Source organism: Danio rerio, chromosome 2 (genome assembly GCF_052040795.2).
Source record: "Danio rerio strain M-AB ecotype USA chromosome 2, GRCz13ab, whole genome shotgun sequence".
NCBI lineage: Eukaryota > Metazoa > Chordata > Actinopteri > Cypriniformes > Danionidae > Danio > Danio rerio.
In genome coordinates, this window is record NC_141022.1 from 59,990,845 (window position 1) to 60,009,350 (window position 18,506).

Consider the following 18,506-nt stretch of genomic DNA (forward strand, 5'->3'; position numbering starts at 1 on the left):
AGCACTGTACCAATGTGGCAGCGCTATTGACACATGTTCAGGGTCCCTATGCGATATCTAGTATATATATCTATGGAAATTATGAAGCTGATCAGTCAGTTCTTGTCACGTGACTTGCAGTGCGGCATTCTGAAAAGTTTAGATGTTTTCAACTGGGCACGCCTGGAATATGCAAGCGCCTGTGGGTTAAATTTTGATGCTCAAGTGACCGAGATGTAGCAAGAGAATACGGGCATTTTTCAAAATAAAAGATTTTTCAAAATAAGTGATCGTTCAGACTCAGATTATAAATAAAATGGAAACAATTAATGTTTTTTCGTGTGGCTCGTTACCAGTTGATCTACAGACCGGTGTCGGTCTGGTCCAAGGGTTGGGGACCACTGCTCTAGTGCTTATCTGCTCTGCAAGCACCACGCACCACTTTCTCTAGTCCTGCTTCATTTAGATTTATTTTTAGCAGCTGATGACACATGCACTAAAGTAAACATTCTAAGCACATCGCTTTGATCGTAGGTTTTAGAGAACAGCCAATGCTGATCACATCACTGTTATCATACACATCAAATGATTAAAATTGTATTCACTTTTTCTTACAATCCTCCACGTACCACTAGAAGTAAGCTGGTGTACCACTAGTGTAATGTAATGTGTATTTTATATAGCGCATTTATTGTGCATGGCCATACACCCAAAGCGCTTCACAATCATGAGGGGGGGTCTCTCCACATCACCACCAGTGTGCAGCATCCACTTGGATGATGCGACGGCTGCCACAGGACAACGGCACCAGTGCGCTCACCACACACCAGCTATTGGTGGAGTGGAGAGACAGTGATAGAGACAATTCAGTGGAAGGGGATGATTGGGAGGTCATGATCGTAAGGGCCAATTGAGGGACTTTGGCCAGGACACCGGGGTTACACCCCTGCTCTTTCACGAGAAGTGCCATGGGATTTTTAATGACCACAGAGAGTCCTCGGTTTAACGCCTCATCCGAAAGATGGCGCCCACTGACAGTGTAGTGTCCCCTTCACTATACTGGGGCATTAGGACTCGCGCAGACCACAGGTTGAGCGCCCCCTGCTGGCCTCACTAACACCACTTCCAACAGCAACCTAGTGTTCCCTAGTGGTCTCCCATCCAGGTACTGACCAGGCGCAGCCCTGCTTAGCTTCAGTGAGTAACCGGTCTTGAGCTGCAGGGTGATATGGCTGTACACGTACCACAGTTTGAGAACCACTAGACTAAGCCAAAGGAAAATAAATGAATGTGATGTTACTTTTTAGTATTCTGTGAACATTCAAAAACAAATAGTAACATTAAAAACAACACCGTTTAGTTTTTCGCTTGTTTTTAAAGACAATACAACTTGATTGAACATTCTACATTAATGTTTATACTCAAAACATTGCTAGAACATTCCAACAACATTCCCTGCTAGTCAGGTTGGCACAGTATCTTGTAAACACCACGGTAAACCCCCCCCATCTTGGTCTTCATCTGCTTTGGCTGTATGTTTTTCGAGTGTCTTTTTCAATCAGTCTTCGCTCTGATCCAGACCTCGTGTCCTAGTTTTTCTAGAACAGAAGTGCCCTGTGGCTCAGTTCACCCCTAATAAATTATTGCATCAATCTGTGGGGTTAAACTGCGTGCTATTGTGTAAAACGAGCTCATACTGTACGCTCACGTCACGTGCGGGAGAAAGTATTAGATGTGCATCAGGTACTGGAGGAGCTTGAGATGATAAGATGCAGACAGTCTCAGATGCAATCACACTTTCACCTCTGAACACACATGTGAGCGCAGGGTTTGTTCTGGAGTGAGAGTGTTTCTTGTAGGTGCAGCATTCCATGCATCACACCCGTGCATTCAACAATACACACATATTTAAATCATTTGCCTGCTGCTTGGCTTTGAGTCATTGAAAACTGATCATATCTGATAAAAAAACTAGTCAAGTATTTTCTGATGTGCATTTTAAAGCAAAACATTTTATTGGGAATGCTCTTTATGCTGAGTTGTTGTAACCCAATGACAAACCTAACTTTGTGTTATTTAATTTAATTTAATTTAATTTAATAGGAAAAAATTAACCCAACTGGGTTTGTCCATATTCGAACCAACATTGGGTTACAGTAACCAAAGTTTACCAAAGTTTAACAAATTGCATTTGAAAAGAAGTAATGGAAAAGTATTATAAATATATTTTAATTATTATTATTTTATTATTATTATATTATATTGTTATTATTATTATTTATTATTATATTATTATTATTATATTATATTATATTATATTATTATTATTATTATTATATCATTATTATTATATTATATTATTATTATTATTGTATTATTATTATTATTATTATTATTATATTATTATTATTATTATATTATTATTATTATTAACTATACAGCATTCATTGATTCATTTTCTTTTTGGCTTAGTCCCTTTATTAATCCGGGGTAGCCACAGCGGAATTAACCACCAACTTATCCAGCAAATGCCCTTCTAGCTGCAACCCATCTCTGGAAAACATCCATACACACTTATTCACACACATACACTATAGACAACTTAGCTTACCCATTTCACTTATACCACAATACTTTGAACTGTGGGGGAAACCAGAGCACCCGGAAGAAACCCACGCGAACGCAGGGAGAACATGCAAACTCTGCACAGAAACGGCAACTGACCCAGCCGAGGTTCGGACCAGCAACCTTCTTGCTGTGAGGGGACAGCACTACCTACTGCGCCACTGCATCGCCAACGATACAACATGTTTATTTAATTGTGAATAACAAGCATATACATTATATGTCCAAAAACATTGGTTATGTCCAAAAATGTTGGGTTATTCCAATCCAAACTGGGTAAAATATGGACAAACCTAAACTTTGGGTTAAAATTTGTCCAATAAATTGAATGGTTTAATCCATATTTTACTCAATGTTCACTTCATGTGGTTTTTTAGAGCATGTAAACAGTGTAAAATTTGGACAAACACAAACTTTGGGTTAAAATTGTTACAAAAAATGGAATTTAAAAGTAACCCAGTGGTTGATTTTGTCCATATTTTACTCCAAATTGGGTTGAGATAACCAAGCATTTTAAAAATGTATATTGAGTAATGGTGTTAATACACTTTAATGAATGTTGGGTTGTTGTAAACCAAAGTTGGGTTAAAAAAAGTAAAATTTGTCCAATAAATTAAATATAAAATCACCCAGTGTTTGGTTTAAAAACTCAAAAACAAAAGACAGAACCAAACACTGGGTTATTCTTTAAATTTGAATTTTTAGACCAATTTTAACCCAATGTTTAGATTTGTCTGTGTTTTATCAAGTTTGGGTTAAAAAAAAAAAAAAGGGTAAAATGTGGACAGACTCAAACTTTGGGTTCAAGTGGGTTCAATAAATTAAATTTAAAAAGTAACATATTGTACTCAAAATTGGATTGTGTAAGTGGCTAAATTATCATATGTTTATATGACAAAACATGTCTTTTTGACTCAAGAAGGTCCATACTGACTCCAAATGCAGATACTGATAAGATCAGGGCCTGGTATGTGGACTTTGGGGGTTTTATGATGTGCTCACATGTTGATTGGTCAGTTTGAATGTCTCGGGCTTTAGTCACATGGTCAAGAAAGATACAAAATAGGTGGTAAACTCGGGCCCTGTCTCTCTTTTCCTGCTCTGCTCCTCTCCTCCTCAGGAGTCTATCTTCTCTGACTCTACTGCAATCCAGCTAACTTTCCCTCCCCTGTGTCTCTCCTTCTACCTCTGGTAACTTTAACTTTACATTTAAGCTGGGTACAATTTATATCATATGTTTTATCATTTCATATTTTAGCATTTTATACAGTATTTTGTAATTAATTCAGTTGTAGCCATCAAGAATTTTTGTCATTAAATCATCTCATTTTCAAGTATTTGTGAATTACTTTTGATTTAACATCAACGTTTAACTATTCCATATTGCAATACAATACAATCACATAATATCAACGCTCTCCCACATTTATAGCTATTAATACTGCCCTTATTTCCGTTTTTGGTAGGAGATTGCAGAAGAGTGGTTTGACTAGAAATGTACAGTTTTTTACCATCATGCTGATCACTTTTTAGTCGCTCGGCAGAACTACAGTTCGAACTGCTGTGGTTAAAACCCATTCTTACAGATGGTGCAAGAAACCGGGATACTTTGCAGTGAGTTTTTCTGAAATTTACTTAGCTGGATTTTTCACAGCTGACCTGGTGAATGGATTAAAACTGACCTTCTAACCACAAGTGTGGGTAAGTCTGCTTTGATTGTTCCTCCATTTGCTTAAATAGCATGAAACAGAATTTACAAGACAGTAATTCGTTTCAATAGTTCAATTCAGCCTGATCCCACGAGAAAACGCAAGTATTTTACGTTTTGGCAGTTTAGTGGCTAATTCGTACAAATTCGTACGAGTTCAGTCGTAAGAAAATGTACGAATTTAAAAAGGAGGCGTGGCACCTAACCCCACCCCTAAACCCAACCGTCATTGGGGGATACGCAAATCGTACTAAAATGTACGAATTAGAACGTACGAATTTGTACAAATTAGCCACTAAATGAAAAAGTTACAAATTGCCGTAAGATTGTGTTGTTCAATTTGGTAAATTTCAGATTACCTCCTCAAGGATGGAAGGGTTAATTTCTAAAGAAAGTGATGTATTGTTTGCTTTATGGGCCAAAAAAGTTGAACCTACATTGTGCAAACTTAACAAAGAGGGACTTGAGTTAACAGACTCAGTCTCTAGATTGTTTGCATGGTGGAATGTAATTGGCAAAAATGGAAAGAAATCAAAACGTGGTGATATAATTGAAAAGAGCTAAACTACATGTGTTACTCAAGACTGCGTAACGTAATGTCGGAAATACCTTCAATTATAAAGGCTAGATGTGTAGAATTTGATGATGATCAAAAATCAGTCTCTCCACACCACCACCAGTGTGCAGCATCCACTTGGATGATGCGACGGGAGCCACAGGACAACGGCGCCAGTGCTTCACCACACACCAGCTATTGGGGGAGTGGAGAGACAGTTATAGAGACAATTCAGTGGATGGGAATGATTGGGAGGCCATGATTGTAAGGGCCAATTGAGGGACTTTGGCCTGGACACCAGGGTTACACCCCTGCTCTTTCACGAGAAGTGCCATGGGATTTTTAATGACCACAGAGAGTCAGGACCTCGGTTTAACGTCTCATCCGAAAGACGGCGCCCACTGACAGTATAGTGTCCCCTTCACTATACTGGGGCATTAGGATTCGCGCAGACCACAGGTTGAGCGCCTCCTGCTGGCCTCACTAACACCACTTGACCAGGCTCAGGCCCTGCAAAAATGGAAAGAAATCAAAACGTGGTGATTTAATTGAAGCGCTAAACTACATGTGTTACTCAAGACTGCGTAACGTAATGTCGGAAATACTTTCAATTTTAAAGGCTAGATGTGTAGAATTTGATGATGTTCAAAAATCAGAGGCAGAAAAGTCAGAGGCAAAAACTCTGGATCTCAAGTTACAGCTTGATAATTTACTAGCTGAACAGTTAGCTCTGGCTGAAAAATGCAGAAGTCAAAAAGACACCATTGCAGATTTAAAAGCTATGCTAAAAGCACAGAAGTTTGTGTCTCCAAAAATGCTTAACAGCTGTGGGATTGAAGAGCATGTTCACTTCTCAGATGGAGTTACCTGTAATAAATCTGAAATGATTTGTTCAGAGGCCAAGGCTCAAAAAAGTTTGCCCGTTTCAGTAATTAAGGTGATGCCACACCATAGTGCAGCAAAGACGCATGGTGTAGAAGCATTAGTGTCTGAAAAACCCTCAAACCTCAGATGATCACAGCAGTCAACCCTCAGGCAAACAAAACAGGCTTTGTATGACCTGTAAAAAGCTTGGTCACAGAGAGGAACAATGTTGGATATCAGGACAGGGAAGGCCTCCGCCTTATTTTCTGAGAAAACAGAATTCACTAAGAGCAAAAATCAGTGGTCATCTTGTAACAAAAACCCAACTGCTAATAACACACTAATGTCTAGTTCAGACTGCGTGATTTTAGCCCTGATTTTGGCTCGCCGACAGGTTTTGAGAAATCGCCGACAAATGCCTGAAATCACAGGCAAATCGCTGCTCGTGCACGTGAGTGACAATCACACAGTATGAACTATCAAAGACGCGATCTGAGAGAATCACCGATGAGTCGCTGATGCCTGCGAGATATTTGGCGTGCTGAATATCTGGAGCTGTCAGCGATTCAAATCATGCCGTGTGAATTGAGTTTTGACTGAAAATAACATCAGCGATCGCCTACAGCCAATGAGAGAGCAGCATTCACTTGCGTGTGTGTGTGTGTGTGTGTATACCTGCTGCAGGCCAGCGGGAGGCTGGGGGAGAAGTTAAAGCGCTCTTTTTCGGTTTATTTGGACCCACGAAATGGAGGAAAAACTAGTGGAGGTTTGACAGGACTCAGGAGCAGCCGTGTCTGTTAAACGTTTCATACAGAAAGAAATGAGTTTATTATCAACGTTGAGGAGAAATGGCTAATTCCCTTTAAACCCAGGTGAGCAAACATGTACATGCTCTACCCCATTAAAGGCTTCTTTCTCATTATGTAGTTAATAACAAAAGATATACGACGTGTTTTTGGCTGTGAGACGTAGTTTAGACGAAGTTGTCTGCGATTCTTCCTATAGTAAAGTCATGTAATGTGAAAGTCCATGACGCTGATCCATCTTGCAGTGTAAACAAAGCAGCGAGAAACGCTAGCCCAGATAGTCAAGCAGTGTGAACACATCTGTGACACGACTTCTCTGAAAATCATGCAGTCTGAACTCGGCATTAGTGAACTAACTGCATTGTTAATACAAGGCCTGCAACTGTTAACTCCTTTGCTGGCGGCTTAGCAGCCTAATAGCAATAAAAGTTAATAATAAAAGCATTTCCAAATTTGTTATATTTGTGTTATACACATTTTCATTTCCATAGAACACAATGGTAATGTGTGATACTACTTGTACACATAGACTGAGTATGATTTTCTTACTGTAGGTGTAAAAACACTCAGGTCTGAGGTAGAGGTCTGCATTCCCGATCAGAGGTCTGCATTCCGGACCCGACCAGATTTCTACGGCGCGAATATAAATTTCCGAATAAATCACGGGAGCGGTCGGTAACGGGTTTAATTTGGGACGGGAGCGGGCTGTCTAGCAATATCGCTCCCGACTCCCGAGTGAGCACGCGTATAGTTGGGTTATTTCAACCTAATTTTAAGTAAAATATGGACAAAATCAACCACTGAGTTACTTTTAAATTCCATTTTTTGGACCAATTTTAACCCAAAGTTTGTGTTTGTCCAAATTTTACACTTTTTTTTTTTTTTTACCCAAAGTAAACATGGACAGATCCAAACTTTGGGTTAAAATTGGGTTATTTCAACCCAATGTTGGGTCAAATATGGACAAACCCAACATTATGTGTATTTTTAGTAATAAGGTATTAATGCACTCTACAATAATCCAACATTTATTAAACTACAATTGGGTCAAATAAGACAATAATTGAGTTAAAGGAAATGATTTTAAATAAATTAAAATAATGAACAATGCAATGTTGGGTTTTACCGTATTTTACTCACAATTGAGTTAAAATAACCCAGCATGTTTAAAGTGTATATCTAGTGATGATGTGTTAATGCACTCTAATAAATGTTGGGTTGTTATATACCAAAGTTTAGACAAATAACCCAATTATGATTAAAAATGTATTGAAAAACTAAACCACCCACCTTTTCCATATTTTACTCACAATTAGATTAAAATAACCCAGAATTTTTGTATATCATGTAATGTGTTAATGCATGCTAATAAATTATGGGTTGTTGTACACTAAAGTTGGGTCAAACAGCACAAGAATTTTGTTAAAGGGACAGATTTATAATTAATAATAAAAAAATGAACCATGACCCAATGTTGGGTTTGTCCATAATTTACTTGAAGTGGGTTCAAAAAACCCAGCATTTTTAGAGTATTTATTGATTAATAATGCGTCAATGCATGCTAATAAAAGTTAGGTTGATGTAAAGCAAATTTAGGTGAAATAACCCAACCAATAGGTTAAACTGAAAGTTTTGGCCATGTTTTACTAAAAATAACCCAGCATTTTTGTAGCGCATGTACTAAGTAATAAAGTGTTAATGCTGAGGTATTGTAAACAAAAGTTGGGTCAAAAAATTATTTGATTTATATGATTAAAATATTTTCCAAAAGTTACCCAATCACTGTTGGATTTGCCCATATTTGACCCAGCACTAGATTAACACAACCCAGCATGTTTTCGAGTGTATATAATGCTCCTTTTAAAGAATGCAGGCCAGTGAACTCGTACTGTACGTCATTATGAGTGGATATGAATGTGTGTCCATGAGCTGAATGATCATCTGTGATGCGGCAGATCTGCTGTTGTTCTGGTGAAGTCAAGCTCAACTCTTTTGTGTGTGTGTGTGTGTGTGTGTGTGTGTGTGGAGCTGCTAATGATGAGGCACTAATGCAAACGTGACATACACAAACTCTTCTGAACTCCAGCATATCCACCCAGAGCTTTCATCACATTTATTAATCTTTTGATTCCCAAACAGTGTAACATTATTATTAATATTTGATTATACTGATTTATGTCATCATTGCTGACTATTTACTCATAATCCAAACCTGCTTGAGTTTCCATCTTCTGCTGATATTGGGAAGAATGCTGGAAAAAGCAGCCGGTGACTTCCATATTTATTTCTTTTCTACTATGGATGTCAAGTGGATGCTCTTTCTTTTCTTTTTTTAAACTATTGTTTAAAAAGGTGTTGATAAGCTTCTCTGTTAAACTCTGTAGTTTAGTGAAATAGTTGAAAATTTGTTAAGTTCACAGTACAGGAAATAATTCTGTCTAACTGTATAGTCAGTCTCTGCAGCGTGTGTGCAGTTCTTCATCCGTCATTCTCATTTTCACCAGCAGATGGCGCGTCAGGGCAATAATTGAACGCTTTATATATTAAGCAGGCCCGTAGCCGGGGGGCGGGGTGGGGGAATAGGTTGCTCGGGTGGTTCGAAAGACACACCCCCTGATGAAAAAGACCAGAATTTGGCCACCATATAAGCTTATTTGTCTCATTTTTGGACAGTATGCCATCATAAACTCAAAATAACCAATAGAAGTAGGCTTTAAAGAGCACATATTTTTACCCCTTTTTTATGATTTAATATTAATAGTATGGTTCTTCTGAGTGTGCCAGTTTAGGTTCAGTTCAACACACAGTTTAGATGTTTTTATGATAATGTGTTAAACAGTGTCATGTTGGGGGCGTTTACACAGTTTGCTGTTTTAGGGGCGTGTTGCTTTACAGTTCCGACTTCCCGCCCAACGTAACAAAAAAATGTTTTTTGACAGATTCCTAATTGCTTTTGTTTGTTTGTTTGTTTTATGACGGATGATAATAAATTAGCATTTAAATAAAAGTAGTATTTTTCATATTTCTAAAAAATATGAAATATTTCTAATCTCAATCCATTATTTATAAAACTGTAATAACCTGGTTTAAATGCACATTTGTAAATAAACTTACATTTTTGTAAACATAAATTAGTATGGGAAGCACATTGACAAAAAAAAAAAAAAGTGTAGTATTGATAACCATCCAACAAGCAAATCCAGCAAAAATCAGTGCTTCTGTCAGTAAAATGCAGTATTTGAACCTCATGAATTAATAGAAAATGAGGCAAGGGTCCACTTTTTAAGACAAAAGAACCACCAGCTGGCTGGCTACAGGTCTGTGCAGGTTAGTATTGTAGTAGGTAAAACACTTTGACTGCATTACTTAGATCAGACATAATGGTTGCAAAATAGACTCATTCTGAAAATGTAGCCCTATATCCATTTCTGGAGATTGTGAATTATGTAGCCAGAAGTACGCATGGCTGCTTTTCGCCTTTAAAACGAATGCTAGAGGGCAGTATGACGACGTATCTTTTCTCAATTACCAGCTGACCGCTCGCTCACCTCCGTGTGGACAGCTTTCCTGTTGTTATCAGTTTGTCCAGTAGCTCGACATGTACGTTGGTGGATTTGAGATGCAGAGCAGAGTTGACCACGACGGCAGGGTTCGAGTCCAGCGGAGAACGGTTACAGAAAGGGGGTAAGACAAAAGCAAAAGCCAACAAATAAAATATACACGTAAATAACAGGGCGAGAATGTGGTAAAATCTGAAAACGTGGTGAAACCAGACGAGGGCTTTTCTTTTTCTGGATTGCTTTTGAAAACACTGTCGATTGGGTTTAGGGAAAGGGAGTGGGCGGGTCAATCTGTGCTTTTGAAAACACTGTCGATTGGGTTTAGGGAAAGGGGTGGGCGGGTCAATCTGTGCTTTTGAAAACACTGTCGATTGGGTTTAGGGAAGGGAGTGGGCGGGTCAATCGGTGCTTTTTAAAACACTGTCGATTGGGTTTAGGGAAGGCAGTTGGCGGGTCAATCAGTGCTTTAGAAAACACAGTCGATTGGGTTTAGGGAAAGGGAGTGGGCGGGTCAATCTGTGCTTTTGAAAACACTGTCGATTGGGTTTGGGGAAGGGAGTGGGCGGGTCACTCTGTGCTTTAGAAAACACAGTCGATTGGGTTTAGGGAAGGGAGTGGGCGGGTCAATCAGTGTTTTAAAAAACACAGTCGATTGGGTTTAGGGAAGGCAGTGGGCGGGTCAATCAGTGCTTTAGAAAACACAGTCGATTGGGTTTAGGGAAGGGAGTGGGCGGGTCAATCGGTGCTTTTTAAAACATTGTCGATTGGGTTTAGGGAAGGGGGTGGGCGGGTCAATCGGTGCTTTTTAAAACACTGTCGATTGGGTTTAGGGAAGGCAGTGGGCGGGTCAGTCGGTGCTTTTTAAAACACAGTCGATTGGGTTTAGGGAAAGGAGTGGGCGGGTCAATTGGTGCTTTAGAAAACACTGTCAATTGGGTTTAGGGAAAAAAGTGGGCGGGTCAATCAGTGCTTTAGAAAACACAGTCGATTGGGTTTAGGGAGAGGAGTGGGCGGGTCAATCAGTGCTTTAGAAAACACAGTCGATTGGGTTTAGGGAAAGGAGTGGGCGGGTCAATTGGTGCTTTAGAAAACACTGTCGATTGGGTTTAGGGAAGGCAGTAGGCGGGTTAATTAGTGCTTTAGAAAACACTGTCAATTGGGTTTAGGGAAAGGAGCGGGCGGGTCAATCGGTGCTTTTTAAAACACTGTCGATTGGGTTTAGGGAAGGGGGAGGGTGGAGGGATCGTCGGTTGGTCGGTCAGTCAATCAGTGGACTGGCCTCTGGTTGATGCAGGTGAGAACAGCAGGGGTGAATGGCACTTGCGAGAGAAATTTGAGATCTATAAAAGCGCACACAGCAGCCTCTGGTGGATTTGCAAAATAGCGTAGCTCCTGTGATGTATTTGCCACTCTCCAAATATGTATATAGGGGTACGTAATCCACAAATTTGAAATAGCTATACACCAATGCCGGAGTGGGACTCTTTTTCAGCCCTGGACTTTCAAGCCTCAGACCGGCCCACCTCAGTTCACCACTGACTATATTAAAATAAGGTTATTTCCAATTCAGTTTCTAATTACACTATCACGTCTATTTTCGAGAAAACAGCACTTTTAGAACTTCAAATGTTCAACAACCCTTACAGTATATGTCTTAACAATAAAAATGAAAAAAATAAAATAAAATTGTTACTCAGACAAGGACCGAACCCAGGTTGGCCGCGTCATAATCTAACATACTAACCATTGTACCACAACAGCTGTACGTTGAATGGTGACTTATCTAGTTATATCATCGTTAACCTGCATCCTGCTCACGAGGCTACGAGAAATTAGATAAAAAGAGCAGAGCAGCGGTAAAATAATGAATAAGAAGGCTGTGGTCAACTAAATAAATAAATTATTTTAAAAAAGTGTGACTGCAGAGAGCAACCGATTCTGGAAATAGGGACACCGGCCCTCGCGGCCAAAAAACGGACTGGCCTACCGGGAATTCTCCCGGTCCTCCCGATTAGCCAATCCGGGCCTGCTTTGGAGATGTGTGAGAAACTAGTGCTACACACAGGAGCAGTATGAGGACTAAAACCAGACAAAACGTCTGAAGTACATCTGCACAGTGCCTTTACGTGCGGTAACTGCACACAATAATTGACTCTGCATTTAGCATAAGCAGAGCTTTCAGAAACTGACCTGATTCATCATGCGTCTTCCAGCCCAGTGTTACACCCGGTCAATACCTGTAGTAGGATTTACAACACAATAGAATCAATTAACCAATCAATACACGTGTCTCTTAATCAGACGCAGGACATAAAGCACAGCGGCTTCACAAACTGTTTAGTGCTGCACAAGATGGAAGAAAAGCAGACGCGACCTTTCAGCCTTTCAGTAAAGACACACACCTGTCACATTATTCAGCTCACCTGATGCTTTCTGAGTCCAAATGCAGAAACCGAAGAGCTTTATGAATCCCACAGGAGATGTAGAGGTTTGCTGTGACACTCAGTGTGCATCTGTATTGATTAACACACTGTCCATAAGAATATCACTAATGCTGTTGCTTTTAAACATCAGTGTTGGTATACCCATACTGTATATACAAAGAGAATGCGCTGAACTACTGAAATGTGTTTAACACTTTATGTAAAATACGATTTTGGTGCTGCAGCTTAAAGACGCCTCTCATATGGAGAATGAAGTCACATGCATTGCTCAGGTGTGAGTTTCTCACAGACTTCAACAGAGTGTCAAAATGTTGATGGTTCTGTGGGTCTCGTCTATCAAATCTGAGCTTTATTCTCTATTTCCTATTGGATTGAGATCAGGTGATTGGCTGGGCCATTCTGCAGCTCGATTGTCTTTCTCTGAAAGCATCTGAGAGTCTCCATGGCTGTGTTTTGGATCATTGTCTTGCTGAAATGTCCACACTGGGTTCATCTTCATCCTCCTGCTGATGTAGATGTTGGGCTGAAGTAGCTGATGTTCATTTACACTGAGGAAGGGCTGAAGGTTGCTGAAGAACCACTGAGAGATTTCAGCTGCTGTCTGGGCTTTCACTGCCGGAATACACCTCCCTTTCTTCATGTGTTCAATACTTTTTCATTACACATAACTTTATTCTTTGCATATTTTGATTTCTTTGGTTGTTACCAACAAATTTCAAACACCTTTAGAAATTTTTTGAGAAAAAAAACGCAGATATATATATATATATATATATATATATATATATATATATATATATATATATATATATATATATTAAGGGTGTCACGATTCTCCAAATCCTCGATTCGATTACATTTTCGATTCTAAAGGCACGATTCGATTCGATTTTCGATTATGAATAATTAATTAATGACCAATTAATTATTTGTAGCCTACCGTTTAAACTACCAGACCTGCATGGTCTTTGTTTTACCCATAAACAAATCATACAGTAAATGAATAAAGGCAAGATACACACATAATTACCACCTGTCAATCACTTTTTCTGCGGGACTCGTGAATAGGCAGTGATCTGTGTCGTTATAATGGCATCGGTAAAAAAGACGCACAACCAACAGGAACCAGCCAACAGTATCTGAGGTGTCCTCTGACTGCCTGGACCTGCTGTCTCGAGCGCATGGCTTTGTGCGTCTGTGTCTGTGTGGTCACGTGATGTGCATTTTCAGAGGTAGAGAGGAAGGAGGGCGGCTCAGAAATGCTACACGCCACTGTGGATGTCAAATCGTTGTCGTTCTAAAATGCCATTTAAAAACAAAGACAGTGTAAACAGGGCCTGAGTGTGAACTTTTCGCGAGCGGATTTGCAACGGGGGCGGGCGGAGGATTGCGATGCCGGTGTTGTCTATCGGACGAACCGTACGTAATACGTACATAGCAGAGCTTGCAAAACTGTGTTTTTTGTCGACAACACGAACGTTGTCAACATAACTCACTGGAAATCCTAAATGCTTCCACACCGGCGACTTTATTGAAAGAGGAGAGGGTTTAAGCTCTGTCGACGGGTCTCCTGCTTCTGCAGTTTAACAAGCACTTCAAAAAGCCTGTTTTTTTCCCGCTTGGCAAGCCAAGCTGACGTGACATGGGGGCGTGGCAGCATCGACGATTCTATTTTTTGATTCGATAATCGAAATTGAGCATAAATTTTGATCGATTTCGATTAAAATCGAAAATCGTGACACCCCTAATATAAATATATATATATATATATATATATATATATATATATATATATATATATATATATATATATATGTGTTTTTTTTTCTCATGCTACGCACATAAGATTAAGGACGACCGCTATTAAAAGAGGTCACCCGGAGTCCCCGTTCCTGCTCCACAAGCACACACACACACACAGGCCAAGTTGTCAAAAGGGGTAACAGATTTATTAAACAAAAAGATCAAAATCAGGGAACAAACAGGCCAAAACAACAAACAAAACAAGGTGCGCTACCTAATATTAAACTTCTTACCTATACCAAAAATAAAGTTCCATAAATAAAGCATACAATTCCACCCTCAATAACTAACTACAAAACAGGAGAAAACTGGACAAAAGAAAAGGGCCTTCCCTTTAATCATTCAGCATTAAGGTAAACATTATCATTATCATATAATATAAACAATATCAGAGGTTGCGTTAACCGAATATTTTCCGTCATTGACAGATTTTTTTCAGCAGTGATGGAAAAATCTGAAGGTGATCCGTCATTTTGACGGATTATGCTGAGGGTGATCTACTGTAGTTTGTAGCTAACTGTAATTCCCACTCCTGTCCAGCTGATGGCGCTTACCCTTGTTTTGTCTCCTCTTGGTCACCGCTACGTACAGTAACAAAAATCTCACAGCAGCTGAGTGAGAGAAGTTTCTTTAAACGGCCAAATCGTTGTGATATTACTCTTACTCCTGCCATACGGCCTCGGCTGTACTCCCTGGGATAAGCAAGATAAGCGGACGCTCTGAAATTCCTGCCCCTGTCAAGGACACCTGCGGGACTCTGGACTATGCAGGCTCACACACACACACAAACATATCTACTGATAAACCTTCACCACCGATCTCCATCCAAACGCCTTGGTGTGCTTTTACCAAGCGGCAACCTCCCGCTCTCCCTCAGGAAGCCAATACGGAAGTAACTAAAACTGCAATTCATCCGAAATTCCGCTAGTCCTGGCCGCTTCTGGCTCCAAAACAGAGCAAATTTCAATTAATCCCACTGTTAGAATGGCCAACTTTACAGCAGAAAAACAGGTGTTTACAGCCTGGTACAAAAAAAGATTTTGGTTAATACAGCTAATATTACCCTTCATGACAACTGTGAGGGGGGTGAATTTTTTTATAACTCATCCGTTTCCTTTATATTAAGTTATATTAGGTTTGCATAATTAAGGGCGTGGTCACTTGATTGACAGCTAGGACTCGTTGGTCGCCGTCACGTCACCTCAGCTGAATCCTGCAGATTAGCCACTGAACTCGGCATATTTATCGTATTTCTGTGTTGTTTTATGTGGCTTTACACAGTCAACTGCCTTTTGGACTTGTTTCCTACGATTATTAGATGGCATGGCATGCTGAGTGCACTTAATTGTGCTCACAAACTATTCACGTGGCCTCCGTTTCCCATGTGAGTAAAGTTATATACTTATATACCATCTCTATACATGTATTTGTTTTATTTAAGATCATTTATCGTTTATATTTATATTTAGAGCTGTAATGCACTGCAGAATCTGTCAGATTGATTAGCTGTAGGCTCTAGAACAGTCATCTGAAGCGTTGTCATACAGTGTTATGCTGGATTTTATCAATAGTCTTACATTAACTAACACAGACTATATCTGAAGTGTTTGGATGTAATTCGCGTTTTCCTCCTGTTGAGAAACGTCATAAGAACAATGTTTAGTGGCTCAATGTATTACAGCAGTGTTTTTAAAAGTCTAAACACTAGTGATGTGACGTTGTGCGCCGAGGCTTCGAAGCATGTATCAAAAAAAACGATACATCTCGCAGTGAAGCAGTGTACCGGAGCTTGATTCGTTTTGCCATCATCACGTGATCAGTGACGTCCGAAGCTTCATTTTCGGCTTTACCCACGTGACTGCTTCGAATTTTGATTCAAAGGTTTAAACACCCTCATAGTAAAGTGTATAGCGAGAGAATTGGCGTCTATTACATACATTTGTTTCAAAGCACTGCACCAGTCTCACACACCAGTAATTAAACTAAACTACAATAGTATTTTTTAGTAAAAAGGTTTTGAACAATACTAAAGTGTATTAGCATATTTTTTTATGACTATCTTTAAAGAAAACCACCGCATATCGTAGTATTGTGTTTAACAGAGACGATCTGGTGAATGCGACTCTGAAGCATCGTTCACATAGCGTCCTCCTAGAGCACTCGCCTCCCAATCAGGTATCGCTGATTCGATCCCTGCTTGGAGCGGGACTAAGTGTGTTAAGATAAACTTTTGAATATCTTGGATTTTACTACAATCATCAGTTGTGTAATGTAATATATCTTGTGTAAAAACTACAGTAATTGAGTAATTTGTTTATATTGCTGTTGTAGTATTACTACATGAATGAGTTGGTCAGTTGTGAACATTTGACATTATGGCAACACAGTGCTTTCCCACACTTTCATCAGAAGAGGTCCTCATCGAGCTCTGATTTAGAAAGCTTCGAGTAACGAACCTTTTTCCGATACAATTGAGTCGAGCGCTTCACTGGTTCAGAAAGCTTCATTTCACCATCACTACTAAACACTTTATTGATATAGTGTGCAGCCAAGCACAAGTGGTCAGAACACAAAGGAGTCGCAGGTGATAAAGTATTAAACATTCTCCCAAAGTAAACCAGGTGTCTGAACCCGGTCCAAGCAAAATACAACATGCGTCTGTAGCACCGCCCACTCTCCGCCTCTTTGCCCATGTTTGGTATCCCGCCGTGGGTGTGATGACGCGCGAACAAAATGGTGACGGTTGGCCGCGCCTACTTGTGGCTTCTTTTGCGCTCTTTAGAAACCTATGGGTGACGTCACGGATACTACGTCCATATATTGTACAGTCTATGGCTTTTACCCACGTGGGGCGTGGGCGGGACTGTGACTTGCGTCTGAAATGGCTGCTGGACCAGTTGTCTGCCCGCACTCAACGGACTGTTTTCCATTACCCCTGTTCCCATCCCCTCTGTCTATGTTGTGTCTTGCCGGTGTGCTTATGCTAAGATAGGGCTGTTTTTCTCCCTTTTCTCACTTTGTCCTAATCAAGGGCAAGCTGAGGGGGTGTTTTTTTTTTTGCCTAACTGTCCAAATGTATCTTTCTTCGTTTCTAAATGCTGCCTCCTATGATCCGTCTCCCCTGAAAAGTTGTTTGTGATGTTTTGTGTATGGTCTGGGGGGTCCAATTTCGCCATACGAAAGTGTAATGACAAATAAAGGCTGATTGATTGATATTAATAATAAAGGTGAAAAAAAGAGGAAGTGATGCAGTGGACCAGGCACGTGCACACATAGGGCTCAACCTGTGCAGTGCACATGCCCTTTTTAGTCTTGGATAGAAAGTGCCCTTCCAAAATGATCAAAAGTGCCCCCGCGACACAGCCCCCTCACCCCTACCGCCCTTCAGTATGCGCGCGACAACAGTTTTTAATCAATTCATCTATAGCGCATGTGCGATTGTTTGGACCCGGATTAAACCCACACCAACACGGGGAGAACATGCAAACCACACAGAAATGCCCCAGCCGGGACTTGAACCAGCAAACTTCTTGCTGTGAGGCCACAGTGCTAACCACTGAGCCGCCATCTAAATATTTCTAATATTTTATTCATTAACTTTTGTATTGATGTATAAAAGTAATTTCTTCAATAATTCAATCTCTCTGTTAGAGCTGCACAATTAATCGTAAAAAGATCGCGATCTCGATTCAACCCCCTAGACGATCTTAATCCAGCATTTCTACGATTCTGTCAATCATATTTTCAAGTTCAGAAGAGAAGCGATGGTGGCCGCACAAGTCTTCATGTTGTTTTACATACGTTGTTCAGCAACGTGGACACCTCCACATGGTGTTAAAAGAGTCACATGCTGTATTTATAAGGTATGATTCACCTCAAAAATGTCATTTCTGTCTTCATGTAATGTATTTGCGACCACAAAATCACACGTGAAGTGAGCTGACCGTCAGCTGTAACCACAGGGAGGGCAGGGGAAGTTTGAATGAAGTTTACTTTAGTGAACAAAACCTGCATATGCTGTGAATAACAGGTAATAATGTTGTAAATAAAAACCAAAAACCACTACACTCTACTCTATATTGATATGCAGGATATCAAATACACCTCAAAAGAAAAGCAGGAAACAATAATAATAATAATAATAATAATAATAATAATACA

At 39.9% G+C, this 18,506-nt stretch overlaps 1 protein-coding gene and 1 long non-coding RNA gene across 2 annotated transcripts in view; one reads left to right on the forward strand and one right to left on the reverse strand.

The window, feature by feature from the left end:
- pip5k1cb (phosphatidylinositol-4-phosphate 5-kinase, type I, gamma b) overlaps positions 1-18,506 on the reverse strand; it is a 754,787-nt gene that overhangs the window by 509,389 nt on the left and 226,892 nt on the right. The window lies entirely within an intron of this gene.
- On the forward strand, positions 14,467-18,461 carry LOC147846569 (uncharacterized). The gene is made up of 2 exons (XR_015479252.1): positions 14,467-15,182; positions 17,174-18,461. It is a non-coding gene; the product is annotated as an uncharacterized LOC147846569 (long non-coding RNA).